General features: G+C 39.2%; 1 protein-coding gene and 1 non-coding gene across 2 annotated transcripts in view; one reads left to right on the top strand and one right to left on the bottom strand.

Moving 5' to 3' along the window:
• LOC129043636 (double homeobox protein 4C-like) overlaps window positions 1-20,272 on the top strand; it is a 57,423-nt gene that overhangs the window by 4,195 nt on the left and 32,956 nt on the right. The gene's annotated exons all lie outside the window — the stretch shown is intronic.
• On the bottom strand, window positions 19,296-19,402 carry LOC129044850 (U6 spliceosomal RNA). The gene has a single exon (XR_008504825.1). It is a non-coding gene; the product is annotated as a U6 spliceosomal RNA (small nuclear RNA).

The raw sequence follows: 20,272 nt of genomic DNA, 5'->3' as shown, positions 1-20,272 counted from the left end.
ATAATATCAAAAAGAATAAAATACTTAGGAGTAAATAAGGAAGCAAAAGACTCATAGGTTGAAAACTAAAAAATGTTGCTGAAAGAAAGACACAAATAAATAGACATCTTGTGTTCATGGACTGAAGGACTTAATATTTTGAATATGTCAGTACTACTGAAAACAATTTAAAGGTTTAATGGAATCTCCGTGGGATTTCTTTTTTGCAGAATTAGAAAAAAAAAATTATTCAGAAACCAATGTGGATTCTCAAGAGGCCCTAAATAGCCAAAACCAATCTTAAAAAAGGAGGAGGTCTTACTCGTCCAGATTTTAAAGCTTACTACAAGCTATGGTAATCAAAAAAGTGTGGTACTGACATAAAGGCAGACAGCCCAATGGAATAGAATGGAGAGCCTAGAAATAAATCTTCACATACCTGATAAAATGATTTTCAATAAAAGTGTGAAGACCATTCAATGGGGAAAGGACAGTCTCTTTAACTAATGGTAGTGAGAAAGCTGGAGCTCTACATGCAAGAAAATGAAAAAATTGACCCCTTATATCATATGGAAAAACTAACTCAAAATGAATTAAAGACCCAAATTTACACCAGGTGCACTGGCTTACACCTGTAATCTCAGCACTTTGGGAGGCTGAGGCAGGATCACTTGAGGCCAAGGCCCGCGGATCACTTGAGGTCAGGAGTTCAAGACCAGCCTGGCCAACATGGTGAAACCCTGTCTCTACTGAAAATACAAAAAAATGAGCTGGGCACTGGGGCACATGCCTGTAATCCCAGCTACTCAGGAGGCTGAGGCAGGAGAATCACTTGAAACCAGGAGGTGGAGGTTGCAGTGAGCTGAGGTCACGCCACTGATCCAGCCTGGGCAACAGAGGGAGGCTCTGTTTCAAAAAAAAGGAAAACCTAAATGAAAGAGCTAAAACTATAAAACTCTTAGAGGAGAACATAAGGACATAAGGGAAAAGCTTCATAATATTGGGTTTGACAGTGACTTCTTTTTGTTTTTTTAGACACAGTCTCACTCTGTTGCCAGGCTGGAGTACAATGGCGTGATCTCGGTTCAGTGCAACCTCTGCCTCCCAGATTCAAGCAATTCTCCTGTGTCAGCCTCCCAAGTACCTGGGACTACAGGCGCATGCCACCAGCCCAGCTAATTTTTGTATTTTTAGTAGAGACAGGGTTTCACCATGTTTGCCAGGATGGTCTCGATCTCTTGACCTCATGATCTGCCCACCTCAGCCTCCCAAAGTGCTGGGATTACAGGCGTGAGCCACCGTGCCTGGCCCGACAGTGACTTCTTGATGTAACACTAAAAACATAGGCAACAAATGTAATAATAGCCAGAGTAATTAGGCAAGAGAAAGAAAGAAAGGGTATCAACATTGGAAAGCAGAAAGTCAAATTGTCCCTATTTGCAGATGGCATGATCTTATATATGGAAAAACCTAAAAGTTCTACCAAAAAACTCTTAGAACTGATAAATTTAGTTAAGTTTTAGGATACAAAATCAACATATAAGTATCAGTAGTGTTACTATATTTGAACAGTAAACTAGCTGAAAAAGAAAGGCAATCACATTTACAATAGCTACAAAAAATAAAAAATAATAAAATACTTAGGTATAAATCCAACCAGGGAGGTGAAAGACCTCCACAAGGAAACTAAAAAACAGTGATAAAAGAAATGGAAGAGTATACAAACAAATGGAAAGACATCCCATGCTCATGGAGTATAAGAATTAATATTGTTAAAATGACCATACTATGCCGGGCATGGTGGTTCACACCTGTAATCCCAGCACTTTGGGAGGCCGAAGCAGGTGGATCATCTGAGGTCAGGAGTTAGAGACCAACCTGGCCAACATGCGAAACCCTGTCTCTACTAAAAGTACAGAAAATAGCCGGGCGCGATGGCAGGCACCTCTAATCCCAGGTACTCGGGAGGCTGAGGCAGGAGAATCACTTGAACCCAGGAGGCAGAGGTTGCAGTGAGCTGAGATTGTGCCATTACACTCCAGCCTGGGTGACAGAGTGAGACTCCGTCTCAAAAAAAAAAAAAAAAAAAAAAAATGACCATACTACCCAAAGCAATCTACAGATTCAATGCACTCCCTAACAAAATGCCAATGACATTCTTCACAGAAATAGAAAAAAAGATTTAAAAACAATGTGGAGACGCAAAAGATTCTGAATAGCTAAAGCAATCCTATGCAAAAAGAACAAAACTGAGGGCATCACACTACCTGACTTCAAAATCTACTACAAAGTTGTAGTAACACAATCTGCATAGTACTGACCTTAAAACAGACATGTGGGCCAATGGAACAGAATAGAGAACCCAGAAATTAATCCACATATATATAGCAAACTGATTGTTGACAAAGGCACCAAGAACACTTACTGAGGAAAAGACAATGTCTTCAACAAATATTGCTGGGAAAATTGGATATCCATATGCAGAAAAATGAAACTAGACCTCCACCTCTCACTTTATACAAAAATCAACCCAAAATGGATCAAAGACCTAAAAGTAACACAAAAAAACTATAAAACTACTAGTAGAAAACATAGGGGAAGTGCTTCAGGATATTGGTCTGGGAAAAGACTTTATGAGTAAGACCTCAAAAACACGGCCACAGAGGCAAAAATAAACACATGGGATTATATCAAACTAAAAGGCTTATGCACAGCAAAAGAAATAACACAGTGAACAGACAACCTGCAGAATCTGAGAAAATATCTGCAAGCCATTCATCCAACAGGGGATTAATATCCAGAATACACAAGGAACTCAAACATCTCAACAGTCAAAACAAAACAAAAACGACAATTCAGTTTAAGAATGGGCAAATGATCTAGATAAGACATTTCTCAAAAGACGACATACAAATGGCCAAGAAACATATGAAAAAATACTCAATGACGCTAATTGTCAGAGAAATGCAAATCAAAACTACAATGAGGTATAATCTCATCCCAGTTAGGATGGCTAAAATAACAAATCCTGGCAAGGATGCAGAGAAAAGAAAACTCTAATATGCTATTGATGAAAATGTAAATTAGTACAGCCACTGTGGAGAACAGTATGGACATTCATCACAAAACTACAACTAGAACTACCATAAGATCCAGTGCTGTCACTACTGGATATGTATCCAAAGGAAAGGAAATCAGTATGTTGAGGAGACATCTTCATCCCCATGTTTATTGCAGCACAGCACTATTCATAACAGCCAAGATATGGAATCAACCTAGGTGTCCAACAATAAATGAATGAATTTTTTAGTGTAGTATGTATATATATATATATATATATATATAATGGAATATTATTCAGCCTCAGAGAGAATGAAATCCTGTCATTCACTGCAACATAGATGGAACTGGAGGATAGTATGTTAAGTGAAATAAACCAGGAACAGAAAGTGAAACATCACATATTCTCACATGTGGAAGCCAAGAAAAGTTAATCTCAGAGAAGTAAAAAGTAGAACAGAACATACTTGTAGTGGAGAAGGGGGTGTACATAGTGAGAGATTTGTCAAAGGATACAAAATTACAACTAGTTAGATAAAAGGAATAAGTTCTAGTGTTCTGTAGCACTGTGGGATGACTATATATTAGTTAACAATAATATATAGTTTCAAATAGGTAGAAGGAGGATATTGAATGTTTCCAACACAAATAAATGATAAATATTTGAGATAATGTACATGGTAATTACCCTGATCTGATCTTTATACATTATGTATTGGACACTGTACGTGTCAAAACATCATTATGTACCCCATACATATATACAATTACTATATGTCAATCAAAATTTTAAAAAAATAATAGACACATTTGATTTTATCAAAATTAAAAACTTATGTGCATCAAAGGACACAGTAGAATAAAAAAGCAGTCTACGGAAAGGGAGACTCATGAAGCTGAGTGAACACCAAACAGAATGAATCTAAAGAAAACATGACCCAACCATAAACCATCTACAATGAACTCATTCCAAATATAACAATATAAATAGTTTGAAAACAAGTAGTGACAAAAACTAAGAAATTGTAAAAAGAAGTGATGGGGGTATGTTATAGAGACACAGGAGTCAGCTGAAAGAATTCCCAATGGCCAAAGCTAGAACAATTTGACCAATAAAATAAAAAATATAATAGTACATTATTAACCGAAGTATAAAATAAATATACATAAGGAAAGCCTAGGAAAAATTCTTCTAGATATTGGTCTAGGCAAAGAATTCATGGCTAAGACTTCAAAAGCAAATACAGCAATAACAAAAATAGACAAATGAGACTTAATTAAACTAAAAGGTTTCTGCACAGCAGAAAAATAACACAGTAAATAACAACCTGCAGAATAGGAGAAAATATTTTGCAAACTATGCATCTGAGGGACTAATATCCAGAATATGCAAAGAACTCAAACATCTTAACAACAACAAAAACCAAATAACCCCACTAAAAGCAGTCAAAGAACATGAACAGACATTTGACAAACGAAGACATGCAAATGGCCAACAAGCATATGAAAATATTCTCAACATCACTACTCATCAGGGAAATGCAAATTAAAATGAGATATCAGCTTACACCAGTCAGAATGCCTATTAATAAAAAGTCAAAGGCCAGGCACAGTGGTTCACGCCTGTAATCCCAGCACTTTGGGAGGCCGAGGCGGGTGGATCACCTCAGGTTGGGAGTTTGAGACCAGCCTGACCAACATGGAGAAACCCTGTCTCTACTAAAAAGTACAAAATTAGCCAGGCATGGTGGCACATGCCTGTAATCCCACCTACTAGGGAGGCTGAGGCAGGAGAATCGCTTGAACCTCGGAGGCGGAGGTTTCAGTGAGTCGAGATCGTGCCATTACACTCCAGCCTAGGCAATAAGAGCGAAACTCTGTCTCAAAATAAATTGTAAAAAAAAAAAAAAAAAGAAAAAAGAAAAAAAATAGATGTTGGCGAGGATACAGAGAAAAGGCAATGCTTGTATACTGTTGGTGGGAATGTAAATTAGTACAACCTCTATGGAAAACAGTATGGAGATTTATCAAAGAATTAAAAATAGAACTACCATTCAATCCAGTAATCCCATTACTGGGTATCTACCCAAAGGAAAAGAAATCATTATATCAAAAACGTACCTGCATTTGTATGTATGTAGTAGCACTATTTCCAGTAGAAAAGATATGGAATCAACCTAAGTCAACCTAGGTGTCCATCAAAGGATGATTGAATAAAGAAAATGTTTTATATACACACACACATACATACGTGTATGTGTATATACAGGAATACTACTCAGCCATATGTTGGGGACCAGCCCCAACACCACCCGTAGGGTACCCGAAGTCCGGTGGTGACAAAGGAATGAGAAGAGACAGGTTAAGAGTTCATAAAGGTGGGAGCCGGGGGCCAGAGCAAATCAGAGGCTGCGAAGGTGCCAAGCTCTGGTCTCCACACTATTTATTGAGTACAGTCACTTAGATCTAAGAAGCAGATGTTCAGGGGTGAAACGGTGAAAGGGGGGGGGGCAGTGTGACATACACCTAATCTATAGCAATGGCGGTTTAGGTAAATTTTCTTTGTGCTGAAGCAGCATAAACTTAACTACTGATTTATTCTTTAACTTATTGGAGAGCAGCTATTGGGAGTGGGCCTAACTAGGAGCCAGCATATCTGACCACATTCCAATGCTTCAAAGGAGTGTCTTTCTCCTTGAGTACAGTGTTTATAGATAAGAGAGCAGGTCATGCTCTGGTCATGGGAACGTTATGGCAATTAGAAGACTTTCCTCCTCAGAGGCCTCTTGTGGCTTTCCACAACTTATTGTCCCATATTTTTATGGCCAGTTTATGCAGGCACCCCACAAGCCCTTTTCCCAACAGCCATAAAAAAAGAATAAAATCATGTCATTTGCAGCAACATGGAACTGGATATCATTATATATATATATATATGTATATATATGTGTATATATGTATATGTATATATATGTATATACATATATATATATTTTTTTTTTGAGATGGAGTTTTGTTCTGTCACGCAGGCTGGAGTGCAGTGACAGCATCTTGGCTCACTGCAACCTCCGCCTCCCAAGTTCAAGCAGTTCTCCTGCCTCAGCCTCCTGAGTAGCTGGGATTACAGGCACACACCACCGTGGCCAGCTAATTTTTGTACTTTTTTAGTAGAGTTGGGGATTCACCATGTTGGCCAGGCTGGTCTCAAACTCCTGACCTCAGGTGATCTGCCCACCTTGGCCTCCCAGAGTGCTGGGATTACAGGCATGAGCCACCGTGCTTGGCTTTCTTTTCCCATTTTCCTTTTTTTTTTTTCTAAGAAAGGATCTCCTCTGTTACCCAGGCTAGAGTGCAGTGGTATAATCATAGCTCACTGCAGCCTCCACTTCCCAGGCTCAAGCAACCATCCCATGTCAGCCTCCGAGTAGCTGGGGCTACAGACACATACCACTACACCCAGCTACTTTTGCTCTTGTCACCCGGGATTACAGGGTGAGCTGGGATTACAGGCATGAGCCACCACACCCGGCTTACTATCTTAAGTAAAATAACTCAAAAGCAGAAAGTCAAATGTGGCATATTCACACTTATAAGTAAGAGCTAAATAATGTATACGCATGGACATAGAGTGTAGAATAATAGACAGTGGAGACTTGACAGGGTGGAAGGGAGGTGAGAGATGAGACGTGACTTAATGAGTATGTATACTATTCTGGTGATGGTTACACTAAAAGTCCAGACTTCACCACTACACAATACATTCATGTGACAAAACTGCACTTGTACCCCCTAAATTTATACAAGAAGAAAGAAGAAACAAGAAAGGAAAAGAAAAAAAAAGAAGTAATAAAAAAGCATAGGCAATGAAAACACTAATCAAAAGAATGCTAGAGTGGTTACATTATTAGAAAATAAAGTGGACTTCAGAGCAAAGAGAATTACCAGAATCAAAGAAGAACGTTATCATGATAAAAGGATCAATTCACTAAGAAGATACAATAAAAAATGTGGATGCACTAAACAAAAGAAATGACAGAAATGAAAGAAGAAGTAGACGCATCCTCAATTATAGTCAGGCATTTTAACACCCTTCACAGTAATTGACAGAATCACCCGACAGAAAATCAGCAAGGGTATAGAGGAACTGAACGGCACCATCAACCAGATAACTACAGGATTTTCTGTAGATGGAGACAAGCTGGTTGTAAAATTTACATGGAAAAGCAAAGGCACTAGAATAGCTATTTTTTTAAAGTTTTGAAGGTAAAGAATAAAGTTGGAGGACTCACCCTAGCCAATTTTAAGAGGTTTTATATAGCTACTCTAATCAAGATAGTATGATATGGCAGAGGGGCAGACATACAAGTAGATGGAAGGGAATCAAGTTCAGGAGTAGACTAACACTAATATGGCCAACTGTTAGTTTTCAATTGACATAGAATTCACATACTATAAAATTCCCCCTTATAAATTGTATGATTAAATGTTTTTAGCATATTTACAATGTTTTTGTTACATACACAAGATTGCAACCATCGTCACTATCTAATCCAAATAGTTCGTCACCCTCCAAAAACAGCCCACACCCATTAACAGTCAGTATACATTCCTCCCTTCCCCCAGTCCTTGACAACACTAATCTACTTTCTGTCCCTATGGAATTGCCTCTTCTGAACATTTTATATAAATGGAATCATACAGTAAGTCACCTTTTGTGCCTAGCTTCTTTCACTTAGCATAATATTTTCAAGATTTATTCACGTTGAAATGTATATCAGTACTTCTTTTTATGGCTGAATAATATTCCATTGAATAAATATAGCATATCTTGTTTATATTTATTTATTTATTTGGAGATAGTATCTCCCTCTGTTGCCCAGGCTGCAGTTCAGTGGCATGACCATTGCTCACTATAACTTTGAACTCTTGGGCTCGAGAGATCCTCCTGCCTCAGCATCCTGAATATCTAGGACTACAGGTACATGCCACTACACCTGGCTAATTGTTTTAAAATTTTTTGTAGCGATGGGGTCTTGCTGTGTTGCCCAGGCTGCATATCTTGTTTATATATTAATCAGTGATGGACATTTGGAGTGTTTCCATTTTGGCTATGATAAATAGTGCTGCTATGAACATTTACATACAATTTTTGTGTGAACTTATGTTTTCACTTTTCTTTAGTATCTGCATAGGATTGGAATTGCTGAGTCACATGGTAACTCTATGTTTAACTTTTTGAGGAGCTTCCACACTGTTCAAAGTGGCTGCACCATTTTATATTCCCAACCAGCAATGTATGAGGGTTCCAATTTTTTCACATCCTCATCAACACTTGCTATTGTCTTTTTTATTCCAACCATCCTAGTGGGTGTAAAGTGGTATCTCATTGTGGTTTTGATTTTCAATTCCTCGATAATCAGTGAGGTTGAACCTCTTTTCATGTGCTTCTTGGCCATGTGTGTGTCTTCTTTGGAAAAAATGTTTATTCAAATCCTTTGCCCATTTTCATTAGAGATATTTGTAGTTTACCATTGACTTATATAACAATAGAGTTATGTATTATTCTAGGTGTTAGTTCCTTATCTTGGGGGTCCCCAGACCCCGGGGTCACAGACTGGTACTGGCACAGCAGGAGGTGAGCAGCTGGCAAGCTCGCATTACCGCCTGAGCTTTGCCTCCTGTTGTATTAGCAGGAGCATTAGATTCTCATAGAAGTGTGAACCCTATTGTGAACTGCACATGTGAGGGATCTAGGTTATGCAATCTGAGGTGGAACAGTTTCATCCTGAAACCATCCCCCTACTTCCATCCATGGAAAACTATCTTTCACAAAACCAGTCCCTTGTGCCGAAAAGGTTGGGGACCGCTGTCTTATCAGATGTATGATTTGCAAATATTTCTCCTATTCTGGAGATTGTCTTTCATTTTCTTGATAGTGTCATTTGAAGCACAAACATTTTTAATTTTGATGAAGTCCAATTTACCAATTTTTTGGAGGTTGCCTGTGTTTTCAGTGTAATATCTAAGAAACCATTGACTATTCCAAATCACAAAGATGTATGATTATATTTTCTTCTAAGATTTTTATAGCTTTAGCTCTTACATTTATGTCTTTGATTCATTTTAAGCTCATTTTTGTATATGGTGTGAGGCAGGGGTCCAACTTATTCCTCTGGATGTAGGGATAACCAGTTGTTCAGCAGTGTTTGTTAAAAATATTATTATTTCCCTTTGGCATTGTCTTGGAACCCTTGTCAAAAATCAGTTGGCCATAATGTATAAGTTTATTTCTGTATTCTCAATTCTGTTCATATGGATATAGATCTACATGTCTATCCTTATGCCAGTACTACCTGATCTTGATTACTGTAGCTTTGTAGTAAGTTTTGAAATCAAGAAATGTAAATCCTTTAACTTTGTCTCCCTTTTTCAAGATTGTTTAACTATTCTGAGTTCCTTGGATTTAAAAAAATTTTTTTGTCCTTGGAAGACTTCAAAATTTTGATATAAATTTTTGGATTAGCTTCTCAACGTTTCCAACAAAAACAGCCAACTAAATTTTGTGAGGATTGTAGTGAATCTGTACACAATCTTAAGATGAAAATACTAATCCCCATGAAGACAGGATGTCTTTCTACTTATTTAGATCTTAATTTGTTTCAATGTTGTTTTGCAGTTTTTCATATCATCACTCTTAAGTTCAGACTTTCACAAAGTCTTTGGACATGGGCACAGTGCAGCTAAGTTCTTTGCTAAGGTGTAACAAGGGTGACCCTTCCTCCAGTTCCCAATAAGTTCCTCATTTCCATCTGAGACCTCATCAGCCTGGCCTTCACTGTCCCTAATTCTATCAGCACTTTGGTCACAACCACTTAACCAGTCTCATAAAAGTTCCAAATGTTCCCTCATCTTCCTTTCTTCTTCTGAGCCCCCCAGACTCTTCCAAATTGCCCATTACTCGGTTCCAAAGCTGCTTCCACATTTTCAGCTTTCTTTATAGCCGTGCGCCACTCCTCAGTATTAATTTTACATATTAGTCCATTTTGCACCACTATAAAGGAATACCTGAAGCTAAGTAATTTATCTGTTTTTTATTTTTATTTATTATTTTTGAGACAGAGTCTCACTCCATTGCCCAGGCTGGAATGCAGTGGCACAATCTTAGCTCACTGCAACCTCCGTCTCCCGAGTTCAAGTGATTCTTGTGACTCAACCACCCAAGTAACTGAGATTACAGGCATGTGCACCACACCCAGCTAATTTTTTGGTATTTTTTAAGTAGAGACAGGGTTTTACTGTGTTGGCCAGGCTGGTCTTGAACTCGTGGCCTCAAGTGATCTACCCATCTCATCTTCCCAAAGTGCTGGGATTACAGGCCACTGCACCTGGCTGAGGCTGAGTAATTTATAAAGAAAATAAATTTATTTGGCACACAGTTCTGCACACTGTACAAGAAACATGGCATCAGCATTGGCTGATCTTCTGGTGAGGGCCTCAGGAAACTTTTATTCATGGTAGAAGGCAAGAAGCTGGCATGTCATATGGGAGAGAGGGAGCAGGAGAGAGAGGGGCAGATCCCAGACTCTTTAACAACCAGATCTTGCTTGAACTAATGGCACTAGAACTCACTCATTAATGTAGGGAAGGCACCAAGCCATTACTGAGGGATCTGTCCCCATGGCCCAAACACCTTGCACCAGGCCCCACCACCAACATTAGCAGTCACATTTCAATATGAGATTTGGAGAGGACAAATATCAAAACTATCTCAACAAGTAGTGCTTCTTTTAAGTTTATTCCTAAAAATGTATTTTTATGCTATTGTAAATGGAATTATTGTCTTAATTTTATTTTCAGATTGTTCACTATTAGTGTGTATAAATATAATTGATTTTCATATATTGATCTTGTATTCTGCAACATTGCCAGACTTATTTGTTAGCTTTAACAATTTTCATGTGAATTCCTTAGTGTTTTCTACATGCAAATTCATATTATCTGCAAATGGATGGTTTTATTTCTTCTTTCTAATGTGTATGCCTTTTATTTCTTCCTCTTTTGATTGTCCTGACTAAAATCTTCAGTACAATGTGGAATAGAAATGGAAAAAACAGACATTGTTTTGTTCCTTATATTGGCAGGAAGACTTTCAGCTTTTTTTTTTTTTTTTTTTTTTTTTTTTTTGAGACAGGATCTCTCTCTGTCACCCAGGCTGCAGTGGTATGATCATGGCTCACTGCAGCCTCAACCACCTGGACCCAAGTGATTCTCTCACCTCAGCCTCCCAAGTAACTGGGAACGCAGGTGCACACCACCATGACTGGCTAGTTTTTAAAAATTATTATTTGTAAGACCAGGCACGGTGGCTCACGCTTGTAATCCCAGCACTTTGGGAGGCCGAGGTGAGTGGATCACAAGGTCAGGAGTTCAAGACCAGCCTGGCCAACACAGTGAAACCCCGTCTCTACTAAAAATACAAAAATTAGCTGGGTGTGGTAGTGAGTGCCTGTAATCCCAGCTACTCAGGAGGCTGAGGCAGGAGAATCATTTAAATTCGGGAGGTAGAGGTTGCAGTGAGCCAAGATTGCGCCATTGCCCTCCAGCCTGGGCAACAGAGCTAGACTCCGTCTCAAAAAAAAAATTATTTGTAGAGACAAGGTCTTGCTATGTTATTCAGGCTGGTCTTGAACTCCTGGGCTTAAGCGACCCTCCCACCTCAGCCTCCCAAAATGTAGGGATTACAGGCATGAGCCACTGAACCCAGCCACTTTCAGCTTTTTATCATTAAGTAAGATGTTAGTTGTGGGGTTTTTGTAGATGCCTTTATTAGGTTGAGGAATATTCTTACTTTGTTGAATATTTTGTATCCTGAAAAGGTTTCGGATTTGTCAAATTTTTTGTCTTTTGAGATTATCATGTAGAGTTTGTCCTTTATTAATATAGTGTATTACATTGATTGGTTTTCTTATGTTGAACCCAGTTTGCATTTGTGGAGTAACTCGCACCTACTCATTGTGTCTAATCCTTTTCTTTAAAAATACACTTGATATTTTAGAACAGTTTTAGGTTCATAGAAAACAGAGCAGAAAGTACAGAGTTCCCACACATGCATAGCACTCCTCACCATCCATATCCTGCACTAGAGTGGGAGATTTACTAGAATTGATGAACCAACATTAACACTTAATTATCATCCAAGTTCCATAGTTTACATTAAGTTTCATTGTTGGTGTCATACATTCTGTAGGTTTTGGCACAAATATAATGGCACATATCCACCATTATAGTGTCATATAGAATTGTTTCACTGCCCTAAAAATGCCTGTGCTCTACCTCTTCTTCCCCTCACACAAACCCCTGGCAACCACTGATGTTTTTGCCGTTTCCATAGTTTCACCTTCTTCAACACGTCATATGGTTGGAATCAGAAAATATGTAGCCTTTCCAGATTGGCTTCTTTCACTTAGTAATATGCAAGTTTCCTTCATGTCTTTTCATGGCTTGTTAGCTCATTTGTTTTTAGTGCTGAATAATATTTTGTTGCCTGGATGTACCAAAATTTATTTATCTACTCACCTACTAAAGAACATCTTGATCTACGGCCATACCACCCTGAACGCGCCTGATCTCACCTAAAGAGCATCTTGGTTGCTTCCAAGTTTTGGCAATTATTAATAAAGCTGCCATAAAATGTGTGTGCTGGTTTTTGTGTTGACATGTTTTCACCTTATTTGGGTAAATACCAAAGAACATGATTGCTGGAATGTATGCTAAGAGTATGTTTACTTATGTAAGAAACTGCCAAACTATCTTCCGAAGTGGATATATCATTTTGCATTCTCACCAGCAATGAATGGGGGTTTCTGTTGCTCTGTCTCCTAGCCAGCATTTGCTGTTGCCAGCGTTTTGGATTTTCACCATTCTAATAGATTTGTAGTGATAACTTATTGTTTTAATTTGCAATTCCCTAAAGAAATATGATGTTGAACATCTTTTCATAAGCTTATTTGTCATTTGTATATCTTCTTTGGTGAGGTATCTGTTCAGATCTTTTGCCAATTTTTTCTTTTTTTTTCTTTTCAAGTCCTCACATCTCGGATGATTTTGCCAATTTATTTTTATTTTTTATTTTTTTGAGATGGAGTCTTGCTCTGTTGCCCAGGCTGGAGTGCAGTGGCGCAATCTTGGCTCACTGCAACCTCTGCCTCCCAGGTTCAAGCAATTCTCCTGCCTTAGCCTCTCAAGTAGCTGGGATTACAGGCATGCACCACCTCCTGGTTAATTTTTATATTTTTAGTAGAGATTGGGTTTTGCCACGTTGGCCAGGCTGGTTTCAAACTCCTGACCTCAAATGATCCACCCGCCTTGGCCTCCCAAAGTGCTGGGATTACAGGTATGAGCCACTGCTCCCGGACAGGTTGTCAATTTTTTAATTGGGTTAAATAACAGTCCTTTGTAAGATATGTCTTTTGCAAGTACTTTCTCCCAGTCTATGAATTGTCTTAATATTCTTTTGATGTAATCTTTATATGTTGCTAGATTTGGTGTGTTAGTATTTTGTTGAGAATTTTTTTCATCCATTTTCATAAAAGATAATGGTTTGTAGTTTTCTTACAATGTCATTGTCTGGTTTATGTATCAATGTAATACAGTCCTCATAGAATGGGTTGAAAAGTATTTCCTCCTCTTTTATGTTTTGAAAGAGTTTGGTGTTAATTCTTTTTTAGACATTTGGTAGAATGACCAGTGAAGCTATCTGGTCCTGCGCTTTTCTTTGTGGTAAGCTTTATAATTATTAATTGTTATGTGTTTATTCTGAATTTCTATTTGTTCTTCAGTCAGTTTCGGTAGTCTGTGTCTTTCCACGAATTTGTTTTTTTTTTTTTTTGAGACGGAGTCGCCCAGGCTGGAAGCTCCGCCTCCCGGGTTCACGCCATTCTCCTGCCTCAGCCTCCAGAGTAGCCGGGACTACAGGCGCCCGCCACCACGCCCGGCTAATTTTTTTTGTATTTTTTGTAGAGACGGGGTTTCACCATGTTAGCCAGAATGGTCTCAATCTCCTGACCTCGTGATCCGCCCACCTTGGCCTCCCAAAGTGCTGGAATTACAGGCGTGAGCCACCGTGCCGGCCAAGTCCTCTTTTTTATTCTTGGTTTCAGTGATACAAGTCTTCTCTCTTATTTCCTGGTCATTCTAGCTATAATGAAGTTTTGCCAGTTTTATCAATCATTTCAAATAACTAACTTTTAGGTTTATTAATTATTTATATTGTTTTTATCTTCCCAGTTGCATTTATTTTCCCTCTAATCTTTATTATTTTCTTAATTCTGGTTGCCTTGGGTTTATTTTGCTCCTTTTTCCCCAGCGTCTTTTTTTTTTTTTTTTGAAGAAATGGGCCTCACTAAGTTGCCCAGGGTAGAGTGCAGTAGCTATTCACAGATGCAATCATAGCACACTGCAGCCTCAAATTCCTAGCCTCAAGTGATCCTTCCATCTCAGTCTCCTGAGTAGCTAGGACTACAGGCACACACCACCATCCCTGGTCCCCCCGTGTCTTAAGATGGAAGGTTAGATTATTGTTTGAAATCTTTCGTTTTTAAAAATATGGGCATTTATAGCTATAAATTTCACCCTAAGCATTAATTTTGCTGCATCCATAAGTTTGGGTATTCTGCATTTTTGTTCTCATTAATATCAAAGCATTTTCTCATTTTTCTTGTGTTTATTTTTTGTCGCATTGGTTATTCAAGAGTATGTTGTTTCATTTCCACATATTTGCCAAATTTGTTGTTGATATCTAATTTCATCCCATTGTGAATTTTGGCATTCAGAAAACCATACTCCAGAATGAGGGCCTCAGAAACAGCCTCAGAAGAAAAAGTTTTTCTCTGACCTTCTCCTGCCCTCCTGTCTCTCAGTTCCATTCTCCACCAAGGCTAGCCAGAGACACCTAGAATCCCTTTTCCACAAGGTGGGTTATAGAAACCAGAACCCCTTTTCCCCAAAGCCAGCTATAAAACCTAAAAATATGAATCTAGCCTTTCCTCCATCTTTCTGTATAAAAACTGGTCATAAAGGATTATCTGACCTACCTTGTTTGATTGTAGGTCATAAGACTCCGATCCCTGCTGAGAGGACTCTGCTCCACACCCAGAAGGAAAGAATGCGTGCTCACATGCTCACAGAGACCACAAAAAACCTAGACAGATGCTGAGTTTCCCCACTCTTTTTTCTTTTTTTGAAATGGAGTTTCATTCTTGTCTCCCAGGCTGGAGTGCGGTGGCGCAATCTCAGCTCACTGCAACCTCCACTTCCCTGGTTCCAGTGATTCTTGTGCCTCAGCTACCCAAGTAGCTGGGATTACAGGCGTGTATCACCACACCTGGCTAATTTTTGTATGTTAGTAGAGACGGGTTTCGCTGTGTTGGCCAGGCTGGTCTTGAACTTCTGGCCTCAAGTGATCCACCTGTCTCAGCCTCCCAAAGTGCTGGAATTACAGGCATGAGCCACTGCGCCTGGCCTTCTATATTTAAAAACATTATCTTCTTAATGTTGCTTTTGGGATTAAAATTAATAACATATTAATCTAATTTTGATTAATACCAACTTCATTTTAATGGCATCTAAACACTTTGGTCCTATAGCTCTGTTCTTTCCCTTCTCCTTTGTGCTGTTACTGGCAAACAAACTAATTTTTATACATAGAGTATGCATCAACACAGATTTATAATTATTGAATTATTTCTCTATGTGGCTGTCTTTTACATCAAATAAAAGAAAGAGTTACAAACAAAAATACATTTATACTGTCTTTTACATTTGCTTATGTAGTTATCTTCATTGGTACTCTTTATTTATAGGTGTGGATTCTTATTACTATCTAGAGCCCTACAATTCAGTACAAAGGTCTCCTTTTAGCATTTCTCACAGGGCAAGTATATTAGTCTGTTCTCAGGATGCTATAAAGAACTGCCCAAGAGCTGGGCATGGTGGCTCATGCCTGTAATCCCAGCACTTTGGGAGGCTGAGGCAGGTGGATCACCTGAGGTCAGGAGTTCGAGACCAGCCTGGCCAACATGGTGAAACCCTGTCTCTACCAAAAATACAAAAATTAGCTGGGAATGGTGGCAGGTGCTTATAATCCCAGCTAGTCGGGAGGCTGAGGCAAGAGAATCACTTGAACCCAGGAGGTGGAAGTTGCAGTGACCCAAGATCATGCCAGTGCACTCCAGCCTGGGTGACGGAATGAGACTGTCTCAAAAAAAATAAAGTCAGACACTTTAGACCATTATTTGTTAATATATTATTTCTGCCCTTTCTCTTCTCTCCTTCTGGGACTCTCAGTGTGTATATATTGGCACAGTTAATGATATCCCACTGGTTCATTTGTATTCAATTTCATTCATTTTTTTTTTCATTTTGTTCCTCAGGCTAGATAATGTTCATTGATGTATTTTCAAGTTTGCTTATTCTTTCTTCTGAATGGTTCAAATCTGCTGATAAGCCTCCCTAGTGAACTTTTCATTTCAGTTACTGTAATTTTGAACTACAGAACTTCTATATGGTTCTTTTTAATACTTCCTCTCTTTTTCATTAATATTCTCTATTTGGTAAGAGATTATTCTCATACTTTTCTTTAGTTCTTTACACATAGTTTTGCTTAGTTTTTGAACACATTTAAAATAGGTCGCTTGGCACGGTGGCTCATGCCTGTAATCCCAGCACTTTGGGAGGCCGTGGCGGCTGGATCTCGAGGTCAGGAGATCGAGACCATCCTGCCTAACACGGTAAAACCCCATCTCTACTAAAAATACAGAAAATTAACCGGGTGTGGTGGCAGGTGCTTGTAGTCCCAGCTACTTGAGAGGCTGAGGCAGGAGAATGGCGTGGACCAGGGAGGCGGAGCTTGCAGTGAGCCGAGATCGCACCACTGCACTCCAGCCTGGGTGACAGAGCGAGACTCTGTCTCAAAGAAAAAAATATAATAGGTGATTTAAGGTCTGTCCAGTAAATCAAACATCTGTGCTTTTCAGGGATAATTTTTGTTTTCTGCTTACTTTCCAGCGTGTGGACCATACTTTTTAAATTCTCTGCAAGTCTCATAACTTTTTGTTGAAAACTGAACTTTTAAAGTAACATATTTTGGCAGCTCTGGAAATCAGATTCTCTTTCTTCCTAAAGGTTTATTGTTGTTGCTTTTGGTTGTTGTTTGCTTATTTAGTGTATTTTCCGACTTGGTTGAGTAATGTCTGTTTTCTTATCATGGTGGCCTCTGAAATCTCTGCTCAGTTAGCTTAGTGATCAACTGATAATTAGAGAGAAATTTCCTTAAATACCTGAAACCACTAGGTTTCTAGTCCTTGCAGAGGGATTCTGTGTATGTGCTGGGACACACTTTCAACACTCAGCTAGGAGGTTGCTAACGGACTTATCCTTCACTTCCTCCTTACATAGAGCCTCAAGATGACCCAGAGGTGAGAATTTAGGGCCTTCTCACATCTCTTCTGAGCAGGCACATAGCCCTGGGCATGCACACATTACCATACATGTGCATGGCCTTCTAGATTCCCAGGAATATGTTAAAGCCCTGTCGACATTTCATTCCTCAGCCTTTTCTTTCAAGCTTTTTGGTTAGCCTATTGTTTGCCCAGATTGTTATCTACTGCATCATGCAGCTACAAAATCAATAAATTGCTTCTAATGTCCCAGGGTAAAGGCTTTTTGCACTGGGTTAACTACAAGTTAGGTGAGATAAAGATAGCGTTATTGAGTAGGGTATCCAGGTGGTTACCAGATGAGTCAAATAATGACAATTCTCTGGGAATGAGGGTTTGAAGGATTTCAAATCCTGCTATGCCCCCTCCATTAGCTGCCAAGCTGCTGGTTTCATTGGCAGTTGTGAGCTGTTTTATGGAGCTGGTCAAGAAGGGATGGGACTAGAACCAGTGATGGCATCACAAAGCTCACTGTCCTTACTGAAATTCAGCCACTTTCTTTGAATAAATACTCTCTGAATTAATTTCCGGAGTTCTGAAAATGTTTGATTCTGGCCATTTTTTGCTATTTTTCTTGTTGCTTTTGTATTGGACAGAATTTTGGAGATTTAATCTGCTGTTTTTTTTCCTCTCAATTGTACTTTTAACTTTTATCTTTATTTTATCACACTTAATAACTACTCATGGTCAATCCAGGTACAGTGTTAAAAATCAGTGAATTCTCAACAATAGAAGATTACATAGAACAAAAATGTCCTACAACAGAAGATTAGTTGGAACAGCTAGAGGTCTAACAATATGTTGGTTTCAAAGGTTCATTTGTAGCTTGTTTCTTTTTTCCTCTTTCCCTTCTGCTATGAGCTGACTCTGTCCCCCCAAATTCATGTGTTGGAAACTTAATCTCCAAGACAACAGTGTTAAAAGATGGGCCTTTGGGGAGGTATTTAGGTCATGATTAATGCCAGTATAAAAAGGCTTCTGGCTGGGCGTGGTGGCTCACGTCTGTAATCCCAGCACTTTGGGAGGCCAAGGCGGGCGGATCACCTGAGGTTGGGAGTTTGAGACCAGCCTCACCAACATGGAGAAACCCTGTCTCTACTAAAAAATGCAAAATTAGCCGGGCATGGTGGTGCATGCCTGCAATCACAGCTACTTGGAAGGCTGAGGCAGGAGAATCATTTGAACCCGGGAGGTGGAGGTTGCAGTGAGCCAAGATCACGCCATTTCACTCCAGCCTGGGCAACGAGAACGAAACTCCACCTCAAAAAAAAAAAAAAAAAAAGGCTTCTAAGGGTGGGTTTGCTCTTTTTTGCCCTTCTGCCTTCCACCATGTGAGGATGAAGCAAGAAGGACCTCACTAGATGCCAGTACCTTGATCCTGGACTTCACAGCCTCTGGAACTGTAAGAAATGCATTTCAGATCTTTATAAATTTCTGTCTCAGGTTTTTTGTTATAGCAGCACAGAATGGGCTGACACCTTCTTATCACTATTCAAAGCAAGTTCAGTGAAAACAACCTCACTCCATTCAGATGAGCAAAAGTCATGAGCTACCCCCATAATCATGTCCACCCAGGGACAGCCCCTGCTGAAGCCTGGGTTTATATCCTGTTGGATTCTCACTCTTACTCTCTCCTTTGGTATACCTTCATATACTTATTCTTTCAAAATATGTTTATGTATTTATGCTATAAATTTGAGCTCATAACCCAATAGACTTTGGTAGTTACCATAAATTCTGATTTTTTTTCTTTTTTTTTTTTTAAGTATGGAACACGTCACGAATTTGTGTGTCATCCTTGTGCGGGGGCCATGCTAATCTTCTCTGTGTCGTTCCAGTTTTAGTATATGTGCTGCCGAAGTGAGCACATACATTCTGATTTTAATATAAAATATTTGAAAAATTAGTAAGTGCATGAATTAAAATATAAATATTAGCACAGATATATAGTAAGGAGGCAGGTTCCTTTCTGCAGCCAAGATGACCTGTATCCAGCAGTTCTTTGTTTTTTGTTTGTTTGTTTGTTTGTTTGTGACAGAGCCTTGCTCTGTCAGCCAGGCTGGAGTACAGTAGCACAATCTCTGCTCACTGCAACCTTCACCTCCTGGGTTCAAGCGATTCTCCTGCCTCAGCCTCCTGAGTAGCTGGGACTACAGGCACACACCACCATGTCTGGCTAACTTCTGTATTTTTAGTAGAGATGGGGTTTCACCACGTTGGCTTCAAACTCCTGGCCTCAAGTGATCCACCTGCCTCAGCCTCCCAAAGTGCTAGGATTACAGGCACGAGCCACATTCCCCCAGCCCCAGCAGTTCTTTCTTGACAGAGGTGGTCTATGTGTATATGAAGAAATGTGAGTGAATAACAAACTTTACACACTGATACAAACTTTAAATTTCCAGACAAAAGTAATGGTAGTGGAACTGGCATAAAACTGTCTTTCTTTTAGACCTCTGTTCTCCCTCACTGAGCCTCCAGCTTCGTGCAATCAAAAATTCATTAGCGCATCAGTTTCTCTTCTGGCTCCCATAACAATTGGTTCCTAGTGACATGGTCAGTTCAGGAGCCTAAAACTCATCTCGACAACTTTTTGTCCTTCAGGAATAATGTCAATAGATCCCTCATTTCTGGACTTTATATTCACTTACTCTATATTAACTTTCTCTCTCCTCCTCTTATTTATTTTATGAATGTGGAATTCCCTTTATGCCTTAGCATCTCTATCCACAAACAATATC

The sequence above is a fragment of the Pongo pygmaeus genome, chromosome 13, assembly GCF_028885625.2.
Source record: "Pongo pygmaeus isolate AG05252 chromosome 13, NHGRI_mPonPyg2-v2.0_pri, whole genome shotgun sequence".
Classification (NCBI taxonomy): Eukaryota; Metazoa; Chordata; class Mammalia; order Primates; family Hominidae; genus Pongo; species Pongo pygmaeus.
This window is presented reverse-complemented; position numbering and strand designations above follow the sequence as displayed.